This window comes from Oncorhynchus mykiss, chromosome 20 (genome assembly GCF_057628025.1).
Source record: "Oncorhynchus mykiss isolate SJ-2025 chromosome 20, ASM5762802v1, whole genome shotgun sequence".
NCBI classification, from domain to species: Eukaryota; Metazoa; Chordata; class Actinopteri; order Salmoniformes; family Salmonidae; genus Oncorhynchus; species Oncorhynchus mykiss.
In genome coordinates, this window is record NC_143041.1 from 43,720,482 (window position 1) to 43,738,149 (window position 17,668).

The following is a 17,668-nucleotide window of genomic DNA, read 5'->3' on the forward strand; positions in this document are numbered from 1 at the left end:
GGCAGGGCTGGGAGACTAGTGAAGCATGGTGGTGGCATCATCGGGCTGTGGAGATGTTGTTCAGCGGCAGGGACTGGGAGACTAGTGAAGCATGGTGGTGGCAGCATCGTGCTGTGGAGATGTTGTTCAGCGGCAGGGCTGGGAGACTAGTGAAGCATGGTGGTGGCAGCGTCATGCTGTGGGGATGTTGTTCAGCGGCAGGGCTGGGAGACTAGTGAAGCATGGTGGTGGCAGCATCGGGCTGTGGAGATGTTGTTCAGCGGGCAGGGCTGGGAGACTGGTGAAACATGGTGGTGGCAGCATCGGGCTGTGGGGATGTTGTTCAGCAGCAGGGCTGGGAGACTAGTGAAGCATGGTGGTGGCAGCATCGGGCTGTGGAGATGTTGTTCAGTGCAGGGACTGGGAGACTAGTGAAGCATGGTGGTGGCAGCATCGGGCTGTGGGGATGTTGTTCAGCGGCAGGGCTGGGAGACTAGTGAAGCACGGTGGTGGCAGCATCGGGCTGTGGAGATGTTGTTCAGCGGCAGGGACTGGGAGACTAGTGAAGCATGGTGGTGGCAGCATCGGGCTGTGGAGATGTTGTTCAGCGGCAGGGACTGGGAGACTAGTAAAGCATGGTGGTGGCAGCATCGGGCTCTGGGGATGTTGTTCAGCGGCAGGGCTGGGAGACTAGTCAGGATCGTGGGACAGATGAACGGAGGAAAGACCTGAAAATAGCTGTGCATCGACACTCCCCATCCAACCTGACAGAGCTTGAGAGGATCTGCAGAGAAGAATGGGAGAAACTCCCCAAATACAGATGTGCCAAGAATGTAGCGTCAAACCCGAGAAGACTTCATGCTGTAATCGCTGCCAAAGGTGCTTCAACAACGTACTGTGTAAAGGGTCTGAATACTTAATCAAATTTGATATTTTTGTTTTTATTTGTAATACATTAGCAAAAAAAAAAATTTAAACTGTTTTTTCTTTGTCATTATGTGTGTGTAGCTTGATGAGGGGAAAAAAAGAAATGTAATCCATTTGAAAATAAGGCTGTAACATAACAAAATGTGGAAAAAAATGTTTGAATACTTTCCGAAGGAACTGTTTATGCTTCTATAATCACTGCTAGCTAAGAATAAAATGAGAGCTGGAACACGACAAACAGCAGGAGAGCCATGATGAGGCTCGGTGATAGAGGTCAGTATAGAATGTGAAGTATTTGTGATGGCTGTGATGGCCATCACAAATAAAGGCTGTGATGGCTGTTTGGAATCTATTCTTTCCGATGTTTTACTGAGTAATGGAAAATGTCAAGTAAAAACGTCATTCACGATACAGTCTTTTAAACACACCCTCTTAAGGCCCTCAGCAGAATTAAAATAGCCCTGCTGCTAGAAAAAAATATATATATTTTCCTTTTCCATGACTACCACCTCGGCTGGCATAAATGAAAATGCCCTCCCTTCCTGAAATAGATCATTTTTACCCTTCACTCGTATAGTTTTATTTTAAGCTTTTAGTGACATCATTCCTCATCATCACACCCAGATGTTCTGATGTTAAATTATAGGAGCCTAGAGAGGAACTCTGATACGTGGGCAGAGAAAGTGTTGAATGTGTGTGTGCGTGCGCGTGTGTGTGTGCGTGCGCGTGAGTGTGTGCGTGTGAGTGTGTGCGTGCGCGTGCGTGCGTGTGAGTGTGTGTGTGTGTGTGTGCGTGCGCATGTGTGTGTGTGCGTGCGTGTGCGCGCGCGCGCGTGTGTGTGTGTGTGTGTGTGCGTGCGCGTGCGCATGTGCGTGCGTGTGCATGTGTGTGTGTGTGTGTTCGTAGCTAACTGTTCTAATTGCACAGTAAGTCTTACTGTGGTCTGAGAACCAGAACATTTCATTTCAGAACTGCCACTTAGAACATTTTTGACTGTGAAGAAGTGGAAGTCATTCCTCTTTGGGTAAACTGAAAAATGTACATGTCGCTTTCCAAGTCCTCCCTCAAATAACAGCTCGACAGAAGCCAAACATCACTATGTATCATTGTTTGCCTAGAAAACAACATGTCTGAACCTCTAACTGCCCTTATTAAATGTTTTGCCTGGATATAAATTTTACAAAAAGAGCACCTCCGAGCTACTTTGATCACGGTGACCTGGAAAGGGGATACGCCCTCTACTTCACAAGCTCTCTCTGACACCTGGGGGTCTGATATTCTGGACACCTGATATACTCTAGCACTAAAGACTGAAAAACGGGAACTGGAATCTTACATGGCTTGAGCTTCTGCTTCTTTTTACCCACAAGCCACTACTGGAGTGGATCCACAAACCAAAATAGCATTCTATTCCCTATTTGGTACACTACTCTTCATCAAGCCCCGTTGGGCACTGGTAAAAAGCCGTGTATTATATAGGATAGGGGGCCATTTTGGACGAAGCCTGGGCATTATTTTCTGAAAGGCCAGCCCAAGGCATTAATGGAACTTCAAACACGGGAACAGAAAAAAAAGTTTTAATAGGCAAAGGATGGTTTTCTTTTTTCTTCTCTTTGCATCAAAGCTGAATCCAAAGCATTGGTTTGGAATAGACAGATGAATTGTGATGTAGGAATTCATGTTGAGGTGAAAAATGTCCATCTTAACGCTTTGATACTTTATGATGAGATCTAAAACGTTTTATTTAAAAATATATAATGGTTTATACATTGTTATTGGCATGTATGAGATTTTATAATGTCGTATAATGATGCTTAGGCTATGTGTCAATTTTTTTTTTTTACTATAACTCAGTATACAGTAGTTAGAGAAAGATAAATTGAGCCTGTGTGTGATGAGAGAGAGAGAGAGAGAGAGAGAGAGAGATAGAGAGAGAGAGAGAGAGAGAGAGAGAGAGAGATATTGCTTTGGCAATGTAAACATATGTTTCCCATGCCTATAAAGCCCCTTAAATTGAAATTGAAATTGAGAGAGCGAGAGGGACAGATGGAGGCGTCATGGCTTTTAAAGTTCAGTTCACCTCAGGGGGTCTGATAGAGTCACAGTCCTTTGATCAGAGCGCAAACATTAGGCTCACTGTGACAGAGTCTGGTTCCAGGACAGAGTCTGGTTCTAGGACAGAGTCTGGTTCTAGGACAGAGTCTGGTTCTAGGACATAGTCTGGTTCCAGGACAGAGTCTGGTTCTAGGACAGAGTCTGGTTCTAGGACAGAGTCTGGAACAAGGACAGAGTCTGGTTCCAGGACAGAGTCTGGATCCAGGACAGAGTCTGGAACAAGGACAGAGTCTGGTTCTAGGACAGAGTCTGGTTCCAGGACAGAGTCTGGTTCCAGGACAGAGTCTGATTCTAGGACAGAGTCTGGTTCTAGGACAGAGTCTGGTTCTAGGACAGAGTCTGGTTCTAGGACAGAGTCTGGTTCTAGGACATAGTCTGGTTCCAGGACAGAGTCTGGTTCTAGGACAGAGTTTGGTTCTAGGACAGAGTCTGGAACAAGGACAGAGTCTGGTTCTAGGACAGAGTCTGGATCCAGGACAGAGTCTGGAACAAGGACAGAGTCTGGTTCTAGGACAGAGTCTGGTTCCAGGACAGAGTCTGATTCTAGGACAGAGTCTGGTTCCAGGACAGAGTCTGGAACAAGGACAGAGTCTGGTTCTAGGACAGAGTCTGGTTCCAGGACAGAGTCTGATTCTAGGACAGAGTCTGGTTCTAGGACAGAGTCTGGAACAAGGACAGAGTCTGGTTCTAGGACAGAGTCTGGTTCCAGGACAGAGTCTGGAACAAGGACAGAGTCTGGTTCTAGGACAGAGTCTGGTTCCAGGACAGAGTCTGGTTCCCGTTCCTCTGATACTCTGACATGTTGGTACATTCTGACATGTTGGTACATTCTGACATGTTGGTATATTCTGACAGAGAAATGTCAGGGTCGATTACCTAAGAGTTTTTTTTGTTTTTCCACATACGGCAAGCAAACACATCCACACACTTTCATGATCAATTTCCATTTCCAACACCTTTCATTTTACACAGATGTAAACATCGTCGTTCCGTGACACAGCAACCCAAGGGCACTGACCCAGTCCTAGTCATTCCTAACCAAAGGCATTTTACATATCCGCACGATTGCATACAGTGTAAAGCAATATAAAGTAATGAGAATTTCCATTGACAGAACAAAAATTCCTCTAAAGACTGCATGAATATGTGAAGAAATATTCCCCCACTTAGTACCGTGTAGTACATTGTTACTTATGATTGACTACACAGGTACCCTCCATTCAGCAGTATGTATTACTGTCTCTTTCTTTTACAATGTGAAGGTCGCTCCTCCATTCACTCACTGCAAATGTCATATGCGCTTTAATGAGAGAGGTGCACTGTTCAGCCTCAACGAAAGCTTTTCAGCTAGATTTAATGTACAAGGTTTCCCTCCCCCCTTTCTCTACCTCTATTGTGACACACATTGTGAAGATGAAAAACAAGTTTGAAGAAAACCACTATGAGAAAGAAGGGCGGTTTGGTGTGGCTTGCAAGAAAGTCTCGCTTCAGATTTCAACCTGCAACACAGAAGTGTTGTCTTACCTGATTTATTTTCATTCATCACAATGAGCAGTCCTCCTGTTTCTCAGTAGCCAGAGTCCATACCGGACTCTTGTTTTCCTGTTAATCCGATACGTGAATGTTGCTTCCTTTCAGAGCAGGGCCTTGGACCAGAGCCAGACGCTTTGTCCTCTGGTATTCGCTGCCTTGTCTTTTGTTGTAACTGTATATGTTCTAAGAAACGATTTTAGATAAATGGTGAGGCCTAAACCACCCCTAAACACTTCTAACCACCCCTTACCACCCCTTACCACCCCTAAACCACCCCTAAACATCTCTAAACCACCCCTAAACACCTCTAACCACCCCTTACCACCCCTTACCACCCCTAAACCACCCCTAAACATCTCTAAACCACCCCTAAACACCTCTAACCACCCCTTACCACCCCTAACCACCCCTAAACACCTCTAACCACCCCTAAACACCTCTAACCACCCCTTACCACCCCTTACCACCCCTAACCACCCCTAAACATCTCTAAATCACCCCTAAACATCTCTAAACCACCCCTAAACACCTCTAACCACCCCTTACCACCCCTAACCACCCCTAAACACCTCTAACCACCCCTTACCACCCCTAAACACCTCTAACCACCCCTTACCACCCCTAACCACCCCTAAACACCTCTATTATCTTATCATTCGGGGAGGTCTGTTTCAAACCATTTTGGCTCATGTTCTCTGTTAGACCACAGCCTGTATGTCTGTACTGTATGTCTGTACTGTATGTCTGTATGTCTGTACTGTATGTCTGTTCTGTATGTCTGTACTGTATGTCTGTACTGTATGTCTGTATGTCTGTACTGTATGTCTGTACTGTATGTCTGTATGTCTGTACTGTATGTCTATACTGTATGTCTGTATGTCTGTACTGTATGTCTATACTGTATGTCTGTATGTCTGTACTGTATGTCTGTACTGTATGTCTGTATGTCTGTACTGTATGTCTGTTCTGTATGTCTGTACTGTATGTCTGTACTGTATGTCTGTATGTCTGTACTGTATGTCTGTACTGTATGTCTGTATGTCTGTACTGTATGTCTATACTGTATGTCTGTATGTCTGTACTGTATGCCTATACTGTATGTCTGTATGTCTGTACTGTATGTCTGTACTGTATGTCTGTACTGTATGTCTGTACTGTATGTGTGGCGCTGTGGGGATTGATAACAGTAGAAATATGATGCTTGTTTATACTATAACAGTCAGTTGTTTTCAGAGTGTCTTCCTGTGTGTGTGTGTGTGTGTGTGTGTGTGTGTGTGTGTGTGTGTGTGTGTGTGTGATGATGATAATAGTGTTTATTGTCTCATGTTTGATGATGCTATAGTATTATATATGTACTGTATATATATACATGCTTGTCCCTCTCTCTCTCTATATATATATATATATATATATATATATATATACACACACACACACACACATTTAAGCGGTCAAAGGTTTTAGACACCTACACATATGGAATCATGTAGTAACCAAAAAAGTGTTAATAAAAACATTTTTTATTTGAGATTCTTCAAAAAGCCACCCTTTGCCTTGATGACAGCTTTGCAAACTCTTGGCATTCTCTCAACCATCTTCACCTGGAATGCTTTTCCAACAGTCTTGAAGGAGTTCACACATATGCTGAGCACTTGTTGGCTGCTTTTCCTTCACTTTGCGGTCCAACTCATCCCAAACCATCTCAATTTGGTTGAGGTTGGGGGATTGTGGAGGCCAGGTCATCTGATGCAGCACTCCATTACTCTCCTTCTTGATTAAATAGCCCTGGAGGTGTGTTGGGTAATTGTCCTATTGAAAAACAGATGATAGTCCCACTAAACCCAAACCAGATGGGATGGCGTATCGCTGCAGAATGCTGTGGTAGCCATGCTGGTTAAGTGTGCCTTAAATTCTAAATAAATCACAGACAGTGTCACCAGCAAAGCACCCCCACACCATCACACCACCTCCTCTATGCTTCACAGTGGGAACCACACACCATCACACCTCCTCCTCTATGCTTCACGGTGGGAAATAGACATGTGGAGATTATACCCTCACCCACATCGCGTCTCACAAAAACACAACGGTTGGAACCAAACATCTCCAATTTGGACTCCAGACCAAAGGACACATTTCCACCTGTCTAATGTGCATTGCTCGTGTTTCTAAGCCCACGCAAGTCTCTTCTTCTTATTGGTGTCCTTTAGTAGTGGTTTCCATGCAGCAATTCGACCAGGAAGGCCTGATTCACACAGTCTCCTCTGAACAGTTAATGTTGAGAAGTGTCTGTTACTTGAACTCTGTGGTGGTCCTCATGAGAGCCAGTTTCATCATAGCGTTTGATGGTTTTTGCGACTGCACTTGAAGAAACTTTCAACGTTCTTGAAATTTTCCGGATTGACTGGCATTCATGTCTTAAAGTAATAGTGGACTGTCATTTCTCGTTGCTTATTTGAGCTGTTCTTGCCCTAATATGGACTTGGTCTTTTACCAAATAGGGCTATCTTCTGTATAGCACCCCTACCTTGTCACAACACAACTGATTGGCTCAAAAGCATTAAGGAAAGAAATTCCACAAATTAACTTTTAACAAGGCACACCTGTTAATTGACTACCTCACATACCTGTCATCAAGGCAAAGGGTGACTATTTGAAGAATCTCAAACTCAAATCTATTTTCATTTGTTAACACTTTTCTGATCACTACGTGATTCCACATGTGTTATTTCACAGTTTTGATGTCTTCACTATTATTCTATAATGTAGAAAACAGTCGAAAAAAGAAAGAAAAACAACCTTGAATGAGTAGCTGTTTCTAAAACTGTTGACCGGTAGTGTAGCTATATATTATTTAATGATACATCTCCTGTTGTTTTCAGAGTTTCTTCCTGACTGTGTCCTTCGAGTCAAACCTGAAGGTGGCGAAGCAGACGTCTGAAAACAACAAGATCTTTGGCTTGAACCTCTTTGTGGCTTTCATCAGCCAGTTCTTCAAAGAGGCCATGGATGAAGGTCATGCCGTACGTCGACGTGTAGTTTGGCAATGAGACGGTGAGTGAAACAGGCCATTCCCCAGGATTGGTGTGTTCTGTTTACAACAGTTCAACAGTACATTGTTCTGCTTTAGTGGGGAGAGAAGGAGTGTGTCGCAGAAGCGTTTGTGTGTGTGTGTGTGTGTGTGTGTGTGTGTGTGTGTGTGTGTGTGTGTGTGTGTGTGTGTGTGTGTGTGTGTGTGTGTGTGTGTGTGTGTGTGTGTGTGTGTGTGTGTGTGTGTGTGTGTGTGTGTGGTTCACTATTACAGGAGTAATTCCAACCATGCCATACATTCCAATAATGTGGACAGACGTCTGGCTGTGGTTGTGTAACGTGTTTTTCAAGAGGTTGTGTCAGTGACACCACACCGCTATTGACTTAGAGAGATGGAGACAGTTAGACAGCACAGAGAGATGGAGACAGTTAGGCAGGGCATAGAGATGGAGACAGTTAGACAGGGCAGAGAGATGGAGGCAGTTAGAAAGGGCAGAGAGATGGAGGCAGTTAGACAGGGCAGAGAGATGGAGGCAGTTAGACAGAGAGATGGAGACAGTTAGGCAGGGCAGAGAGATGGAGACAGTTAGACAGGGCAGAGAGATGGAGACAGTTAGGCAGGGCAGAGAGATGGAGACATTTAGACAGGGCAGAGAGATGGAGACAGTTAGGCAGGGCAGAAAGATGGAGACATTTAGACAGGGCAGAGAGATGGAGACAGTTAGACAGCGCAGAGAGATGGAGGCAGTTAGACAGGGCAGAGAGATGGAGGCAGTTAGACAGAGATGGAGACAGTTAGGCAGTTAGACAGAGAGATGGAGACAGTTAGGCAGGGCAGAGAGATGGAGACATTTAGACAGGGCAGAGAGATGGAGACAGTTAGACAGCACAGAGAGATGGAGACAGTTAGGCAGGGCATAGAGATGGAGACAGTTAGACAGGGCAGAGAGATGGAGGCAGTTAGACAGGGCAGAGAGATGGAGGCAGTTAGACAGGGCAGAGAGATGGAGGCAGTTAGACAGAGAGATGGAGACAGTTAGGCAGGGCAGAGAGATGGAGACAGTTAGGCAGGGCAGAGAGATGGAGACATTTAGACAGGGCAGAGAGATGGAGACAGTTAGACAGGGTAGAGAGATGGAGACAGTTAGGCAGGGCAGAGAGATGGAGACATTTAGACAGGGCAGAGAGATGGAGACAGTTACGCAGGGCAGAGAGATGGAGACATTTAGACAGGGCAGAGAGATGGAGACATTTAGGCAGGGCAGAGAGATGGAGGCAGTTAGACAGAGAGATGGAGACAGTTAGGCAGGGCAGAGAGATGGAGACAGTTAGGCAGGGCAGAGAGATGGAGACATTTAGACAGGGCAGAGAGATGGAGACAGTTAGACAGGGTAGAGAGATGGAGACAGTTAGGCAGGGCAGAGAGATGGAGACATTTAGACAGGGCAGAGAGATGGAGACAGTTACGCAGGGCAGAGAGATGGAGACATTTAGACAGGGCAGAGAGATGGAGACATTTAGGCAGGGCAGAGAGATTGAGACAGTTAGACAGGGTAGAGAGATGGAGACAGTTAGGCAGGGCAGAGAGATGGAGACAGTTAGGCAGGGTAGAGAGATGGAGACATTTAGGCAGGGCAGAGAGATGGAGACAGTTAGGCAGGGCAGAGAGATGGAGGCAGTTAGGCAGAGAGATGGAGACAGTTAGGCAGGGCAGAGAGATGGAGACAGTTAGGCAGGGCAGGGAAGTGGAGACAGTTAGACAGGGCAGAAAGATGTAGACAGATAGGCAGAGAGATGGAGACAGTTAGGCAGGGCAGAGAGATGGAGACAGTTAGGCAGAGAGATGGAGACAGTTAGGCAGGGCAGAGAGGTGGAGATAGTTAGGCAGGGCAGAGAGATGGAGACAGTTAGGCAGGGCAGAGGGATGGAGACAGTTAGGCAGGGCAGAGACATGGAGGCAGTTAGACAGGGCAGAGAGATGGAGACATTTAGGAAGGGCTGAGAGATGGAGACATTTGGGCAGGGCAGAGAGATAGAGGCAGTTAGGCAGGGCAGAGAGATGGAGACATTTAGACAGGGCAGAGAGATGGAGACATATAGGAAGGGCTGAGAGATGGAGACATTTAGGCAGGGCAGAGAGATGGAGGCAGTTAGGCAGGGCAGAGAGATGGAGACATTTAGACAGGGCAGAGAGATGGAGACATTTAGACAGGGCAGAGAGATGGAGACATTTAGACATGGCAGAGAGATGGAGGCAGTTAGGCAGGGCAGAGAGATGGAGACATTTAGACAGGGCAGAGAGATGGAGACATTTAGACAGGGCAGAGAGATGGAGACATTTAGACATGGCAGAGAGATGGAGACATTTAGACAGGGCACAGAGATGGAGACATTTAGACAGGGCACAGAGATGGAGGCAGTTAGGCAGGGCAGACTGATAGAAACAGTTAGACAGGGCAGAGAGATGGAGACAGTTAGGCAGGGCAGAGAGATGGAGACAGTTACACAGGACAGATAGATGGAGATGGAGTCATTGGAGCATTATGTCCTCTCACCTCGCTAAAAGTAAATCTCTCTCTCTCTCCCTCCCCTTCTCTCTTCCCTCTCTCCTCCTCCCCCCTCACCTGTCTCTCCCCCTCTCTGTTTCCCTTTCCCCTCTCTCTCCCTCCCCTCTCCTGTCTCTCTATCCCTCTCCCTCCCCTCTCCTGTCTCTCTATCCCTCTCCCCCTCTCTCTTTCCCTCTCTCCCTCTCCTCTCCTGTCTCTCTATCCTCTCTCTTTCCCTCTCTCCGCCTCTCTCTTTCCCTCTCTCCCCCCCTGTCTCCCCCTCTCTCTTTCCCTCTCTCCCTTCCCCTCTCTTTCCCTTTCTCCCTCCCCCTCTCTTTCCCTTTCTCCCTCCACCTCTCTTTCCCTCTCTCCCTTCCCCGCTCTTTCCCTCTCTCCCTCCCCCTCTCTTTCCCTCTGTCCCTCCCCCTCTCTTTCCCTCTCTCCCCCCCTCTCTCCTCCCTCTCTCTTTCCCTCTCTCCCCCTCTCTCTTTCCCTCTCTCCCTTCCCCTCTCTCCCTCCCCCTCTCTTTCCCTCTCTCCCTCTCTCTCTCTTTCCCTCTCTCCCCCCTCTCTCTCTCTTTCCCTCTCTCTCCCTCTCTCCCTCCCCCTCTTTTTCCCTCTCTCCCCCTCTCTCTATCCCTCTCTCCCCCCCCTCTATATCCCTCTCTTTCCCCCCTCTCTCTTTACCTCTCTCCCTCCTCTCTCTTTCCCTCTCTCCCTCCCCCTCTCTTTCCCTCTCTCCCTCCCCCTCTCTTTCCCTCTCTCCTCTCTCTCTTTCCCTCTCTCTATTTACTTCGCCACCAGCCTATAAAGAGACAGATAAGAATTAGCAGGGTAATCATTCACCATTTCATGCCAGTTAATCTATAGATTTTTTTTCCCCAGTCTGTGTAAGTGAGTAGTTGGTTGTAGGTCAGGCTGTGGTCACACACTATGTGCGTCCCAAATGGCATCATGTTCCCTTTATAGTGCACTACTTTTGACCACAAACCCTATGGGCCCCGGTCAAAACTTGGGCACTTTATAGCAGGGTTGGGCTCAATTCGGAATTTTGGAATTGACTCTCATTCAACTCATGAGTTGAAATTCAAATCGAATTGGCCACACCCCACAGGATGTAGAATATGAGTTTGAGTGACAGGAAGTAGAATTGAATTCAGTGGAATTCAAGTAAATTCCACTCAGTCAAAGAACATGTGAGTTTCATTGAATCTGACAGGTCACCCTTCCAGATACCAAAGAATATATCACTTTTCTCTGGAAACATTGTTCATATAGTTACTTGTTTATTTAACCTTAGTGCTTAGAATAGCTAATTATATTTCCACCAATCATTTCATTTGTTTGGGTCAACTGGAGGGTTAAACTAATGCATTTTGGGAAATGCAGTATTTTTTCCCATATTGAAGAAAATGTATGGGATTAATGAAATATAATAACTTCGCATACATGTTATGTTCTCCTTGATCATTCATTTTCAAGGTAGACTCAGCGAAATGACGTTGCCACAAACAACACCAGAGATATTGAGATGCGTGACTTTGCTCCAATGGTCACACACTGTGCACTGTTCACTTCATACTGTTACACCACTAGGCTACAGTTAGATTTAGTAATGGGTGATGTGTATATAGTCCACCACTAGGTTACAGTTAGATTTAGTAATGGGTGGTGTGTATTATAGTTAGATTTAGTAATGGGTGGTGTGTATTATAGTTAGATTTAGTAATGGGTGGTGTGTATTATAGTTAGATTTAGTAATGGCTGGTGTGTATTATAGTTAGATTTAGTAATGGGTGGTGTGTATACAGTTAGATTTAGTAATGGGTGGTGTGTATATAGTCCACCACTAGGTTATAGTTAGATTTAGTCATGGGTGATGTGTATATAGATATATTTAGTCATGGGTGGTGTGTATATAGTCCACCACTAGGTTATAGTTAGATTTAGTAATGAGTTATGTGTGTATATAGTCCACCACTAGGTTATAGTTAGATTTAGTAATGGGTGGTTTTTATATAGGCACCACTAGGTTATAGTTAGATTTAGTAATGGGTGGTGTTTATATAGGCACCACTAGGTTATAGTTAGATTTAGTAATGGGTGATGTATATATAGTCCACCACTAGGTTATAGTTAGATTTAGTAATGGGTGATGTGTATATAGATATATTTAGTCATGGGTGGTGTATATTATAGTTAGATTTGGTAATGGGTGGTGTGTGTTATAGTTAGATTTAGTAATGGGTGGTGTGTATTATAGTTAGATTTAGTAATGGGTGGTGTATATTATAGATAGATTTAGTAATGGGTGGTGTGTATTATAGTTAGATTTAGTAATGGGTGGTGTGTATTATAGATAGATTTAGTAATGGGTGGTGTGTATTATAGTTAGATTTAGTAATGGGTGGTGTGTATTATAGTTAGATTTAGTAATGGGTGGTGTGTATTATAGATAGATTTAGTAATGGGTGTTGTGTAGTATAGATATATTTAGTAATGGGTGGTGTGTATTATAGATATATTTAGTAATGGGTGATGTATATTATAGTTAGATTTAGTAATGGGTATTATAGTTAGATTTAGTAATGGGTGATGTGTATTATAGATAGATTTAGTAATGGGTGGTGTGTATTATAGTTAGATTTAGTAATGGGTGGTGTGTATTATAATTAGATTTAGTAATGGGTATTATAGTTAGATTTAGTAATGGGTGATGTGTATATAGTCCACCTCTAGGTTATAGTTAGATTTAGTAATGGGTGATGTGTATTATAGTTAGATTTAGTAATGGGTGGTGTATATTATAGTTCGATTTGGTAATGGGTGGTGTGTGTTATAGTTAGATTTAGTAATGGGTATTATAGTTAGATTTAGTAATGGGTGATGTATATATAGTCCACCTCTAGGTTATAGTTAGATTTAGTAATGGGTGATGTGTATTATAGTTAGATTTAGTAATGGGTGGTGTGTATTATAGTTAGATTTAGTAATGGGTGATGTGTATTATAGTTAGATTTAGTAATGGGTGGTGTATATTATAGTTCGATTTGGTAATGGGTGGTGTGTGTTATAGATAGATTTAGTAATGGGTGATGTGTATTATAGTTAGATTTAGTAATGGGTGGTGTATATTATAGTTCGATTTGGTAATGGGTGGTGTTTGTTATAGATAGATTTAGTAATGGGTGGTGTGTATTATAGTTAGATTTGGTAATGGGTGGTGTGTGTTATAGATAGATTTAGTAATGGGTGGTGTAATATTATAGATAGATTTGGTAATGGGTGGTGTGTATTATAGTTAGATTTAGTAATGGGTGGTGTATATTATAGTTAGATTTGGTAATGGGTGCTGTGTGTTATAGATAGATTTAGTAATGGGTGGTGTGTATTATAGATAGATTTAGTAATGGGTGGTGTGTATTATAGATATATTTAGTAATGGGTGATGTGTATTATAGATATATTTAGTAATGGGTGATGTGTATTATAGATAGATTTAGTAATGGGTATTATAGTTAGATTTAGTAATGGGTGATGTGTATTATAGATAGATTTAGTAATGGGTGATGTGTATTATAGATAGATTTAGTAATGGGTATTATAGTTAGATTTAGTAATGGGTGATGTGTATTATAGATATATTTAGTAATGGGTGATGTGTATTATAGATAGATTTAGTAATGGGTATTATAGTTAGATTTAGTAATGGGTATAATAGTTAGATTTAGTAATGGGTGATGTGTATTATAGATAGATTTAGTAATGGGTATTATAGATAGATTTAGTAATGGGTATTATAGTTAGATTTAGTAATGGGTGATGTGTATTACAGATAGATTTAGTAATGGGTATTATAGTTAGATTTAGTAATGGGTGGTGTGTATTATAGATAGATTTAGTAATGGGTATTATAGTTAGATTTAGTAATGGGTGGTGTGTATTATAGATAGATTTAGTAATGGGTAGTATAGTATAGTATAGTTAGATTTAGTAATGGGTATTATAGTTAGATTTAGTAATGGGTATTATAGTTAGATTTAGTAATGGGTGATGTGTATACAGACACAGGGTTTATTGCTTTTGCTGACTTCAGCTTTTTTTTTTTTTTTCCTTCTCTCACGAGCTCCAAACACAACGACCTCTGTCTGTATGCAGTATGCTCCCCTACTTTTCTCCATAGTAATTGCTGCAAGGAACAATTTTTGTCTCTGAGTGCGGTCGGGTTTGTGTACATTTTGCAAACGTTCTGTATTTTTGGGCTGGGTAGCTACAGTAGCTAGTGCAACACCTCCAGTCATTACAGTTTAATGATGGGGGATCATTATGAGTTCGGCTGGTACTGAAAGAGCTGTGTCATGATTTCTGTGAAACAACTCTGTTTCGTAATGTTCTTTTTATTTTATTACCTTTATTTAACTAGGCAAGTCAAGAACAGTGGGGTTAACTGCCTTGTTCAGGGGCAGAACGACAGATTTTTACCTTGTCAGCTCGGGGATTTGAACTTGCAACCTTCCGGTTACTAGGCCAACGCTCTAACCACTAGGCCACCCTGCCAACTTGTTCTGTGGAACAAGTCAAGGTAACTATTCCCCCCCTGCACCTCTTTGATTCAGAGGGGTTGGTTTAAATGCGGAAGACACATTTCAGTTGAAGGCGTTCAGTGGTACAACTGACTAGGTATCCCCCTTTCCCTTTATCAGAGTCAATGGAAAGTCTGATCCATTAAGCATCTATTAACATCATCCCTGGTTAGGGTTGAAAATTCAAGAAAACAGGCTCCCTATTCCCTACATAGTGCACTACTTTTGACCAAGGATCATAGGGCTCCGGTCAAAAAGTAGTGCACTTGGATAGTGAACAGAGTGACAGTTGGGACACAGCCACTGACAGACTTCCATAACCTGAAGTATGATGTCATAATGGAAGGCTACAACATGTCTGTCTGTCTGTCTGTCTGTCTGTCTTCTCCTCTCCTCTCCTCTCCTCTCCTCTCCTCTCCTCTCCTCTTCTCTTCTCTTCTCTTCTCTTCTCCTGCTTGGCTCACACACTGTCAATAGATGAAGTTCCGTTTATTCTGAGCTTCTTGCTGTATGAATTGAGTGTCACTGAGTCATTCCATGGGAATGTTTGGGATTTTATACGATATATGTAACCTTATAGATTCAGAGGATATTTAACTTGGTTTTCCATCGGTGAAGTGTGAAGGATTACAGTGACAGATTTAAAACAATTACACATTTTGAACCTAGTTTAGTATTTTAAAATCACCTTAATGACATAATCAGAGTTAATCACCAAGAGATGTTTTTCCTGTTTCAATAGACGGACAGGAGCAGTACAATCCAGGATGCTTGGGACTTCGTTACCCTTAACCCTGACCCTTAAACCTGACCCTTAACCCTGACCGTTTTAAATTCCAACGTCGATGAGGTGACGTCAGAGTTGGGACTTCCCAAGGATTCCGTTTAGAGTTTTCTCAGCAGTGTGTTTTGTTACCTGCTGCTGCAGTTGAGGTAGTGTGTTGTGTGTGTGTGTGGTGTGTGCGGTGTGTGTGTGTGTGGTGTGGTGTGGTGTGGTGTGGTGTGGTGTGGTGTGGTGTGGTGTGGTGTGTGTGTGTGTGTGTGTGTGTGTGTGTGTGTGTGTGTGTGTGTGTGTGTGTCAGTGTATTATTACCTGCCGTGGCTTTTGGAATGTGTGTGTGTGAACCGACGGTGTTTCTGTCCTAGGAACTGGGAGATTGTGCTGCAGCTGTAACTCTCTCTCACTTATATAACAACCTCTGTAATTACTGCCCTTTTTGGGACATAGTGTAGTGAGTATCTGACTCTGCTCTGTTCTGGTTTTAGCCCAAACACACACACACACACACACACACACACACACACACACACACACACACACACACACACACACACACACACACACTAAACCAAAGAGCTGCCTGTGTGTCTATGGCTGTGGCTGGGGCCTCTGACAGAGCTAGATGGTGAGGATAGAGAGATGGAGGATGTGTGAGTGCGTATAGTCAGACAGCAGACAGCAGCACTGCCTGCTTCACTTAACATGTAGTGTGATAACCTGAACACAGCACAGGCCTAATTGAGTCCTTTCCTCTCTCCTCTCCTCCCCTCCTCTCCTTTCCTCGCTCTCCTAACTAGCTACCTGACATGAAACCCTCCAGGACATTACCATTCCTCTCCTCTTTCCTCACCTCTCCTCCCCTCTCCTGACTAGCTACCTGACATGAAACCCTCCAGGACATTACCATTCCTCTCCTCTTTCCTCACCTCTCCTCCCCTCTCCTAACTAGCTACCTGACATGAAACCCTCCAGGACATTACCATTCCTCTCCTCTTTCCTCACCTCTCCTCCCCTCTCCTAACTAGCTACCTGACATGAAACCCTCCAGGACATTACCATTCCTCTCCTCTTTCCTCACCTCTCCTCCCCTCTCCTGACTAGCTACCTGACATGAAACCCTCCAGGACATTACCATTCCTCTCCTCTTTCCTCACCTCTCCTCCCCTCTCCTGACTAGCTACCTGACATGAAACCCTCCAGGACATTACCATTCCTCTCCGTTTAATAGCCACAGCTAATTAATTTCCAATGAGGGAGTAATTACTGCCCCAAAAAAACAGCCACATGCCAGAGGATTCATTTGCCATGAAATGTAAAATTATTCCACAATTTTGTTTTGCCATTTGAGCATATCATCAAGATGGATTTGTATTGTGGGCTGCGTCCCACATGGCTATGCTATCCCCTATATAGTGCACTACTTTTTACCAGAGCCCCCTATATAGTGCACTACTTTTGACCAGGGCCCCCTATATAGTGCACTACTTTTGACCAGAGCCCCCTATATAGTGCACTACTTTTGACCAGGGCCCCCTATATAGTGCACTACTTTTGACCAGAGCCCTATGGGAGCCCTATGGGGTCAAAAGTAGTGACCTAAAAAGGGAATAAAGTTCCATTTGGGACACATTTAGCCATGTCATAGATAGACAAATGAAAGGATTCATTGAGACCAAATGAATCACACTAACTGATGTGCCATAAGCCACAGTGATTAATTGCGGTTCGTTTTAGATCGTTTCTGGTAATTGGGCTCTTTCTGTTCAGCCCTAAATGTGGGCGGCAGCATCAGAGAGCAGGATGAGTCAAACGGCAACATAACAGACAGCACGGCAGTTGAATCATTTTTAAAAATGTGCTTCCCTCATTAAACAAACTGCAATGCTACTACAGATGAAGAGGCTTTAGGGTTGTGCCCCACAACCAATTTCAATTTCTCCCTCTGTCTTCATAGTCCTACAGCCCATCTCCCCATGCCTTCCATCCCTGTCCAATCCATCCAGCACCTCCAGGAGCTTATTTTATGTGGGCCAAAGCCCATCTCCCAAACGAGAAGCCACCCACCATTGCAAACGAATACTCAATAGGCGAGTAATTTAATAACAAAAGGGGAGAAGAGCGTACGTCTAGCTTATTAATATACCCGGCCCTGGCGAAGGAACCCGTCTTCATTCT

The 17,668-nt window shown here is 43.8% G+C and overlaps 1 long non-coding RNA gene across 1 annotated transcript in view; it reads left to right on the forward strand.

Annotated features, from left to right (window-relative positions):
• The first annotated feature begins 7,536 nt into the window (after positions 1-7,536).
• LOC149974604 (uncharacterized) overlaps positions 7,537-17,668 on the forward strand; it is a 38,858-nt gene continuing 28,726 nt past the window's right edge. The window contains exon 1 of the long non-coding RNA XR_016489523.1: positions 7,537-7,608. This is a non-coding gene — a long non-coding RNA (uncharacterized LOC149974604). The remainder of the gene's footprint in view (positions 7,609-17,668) is intronic.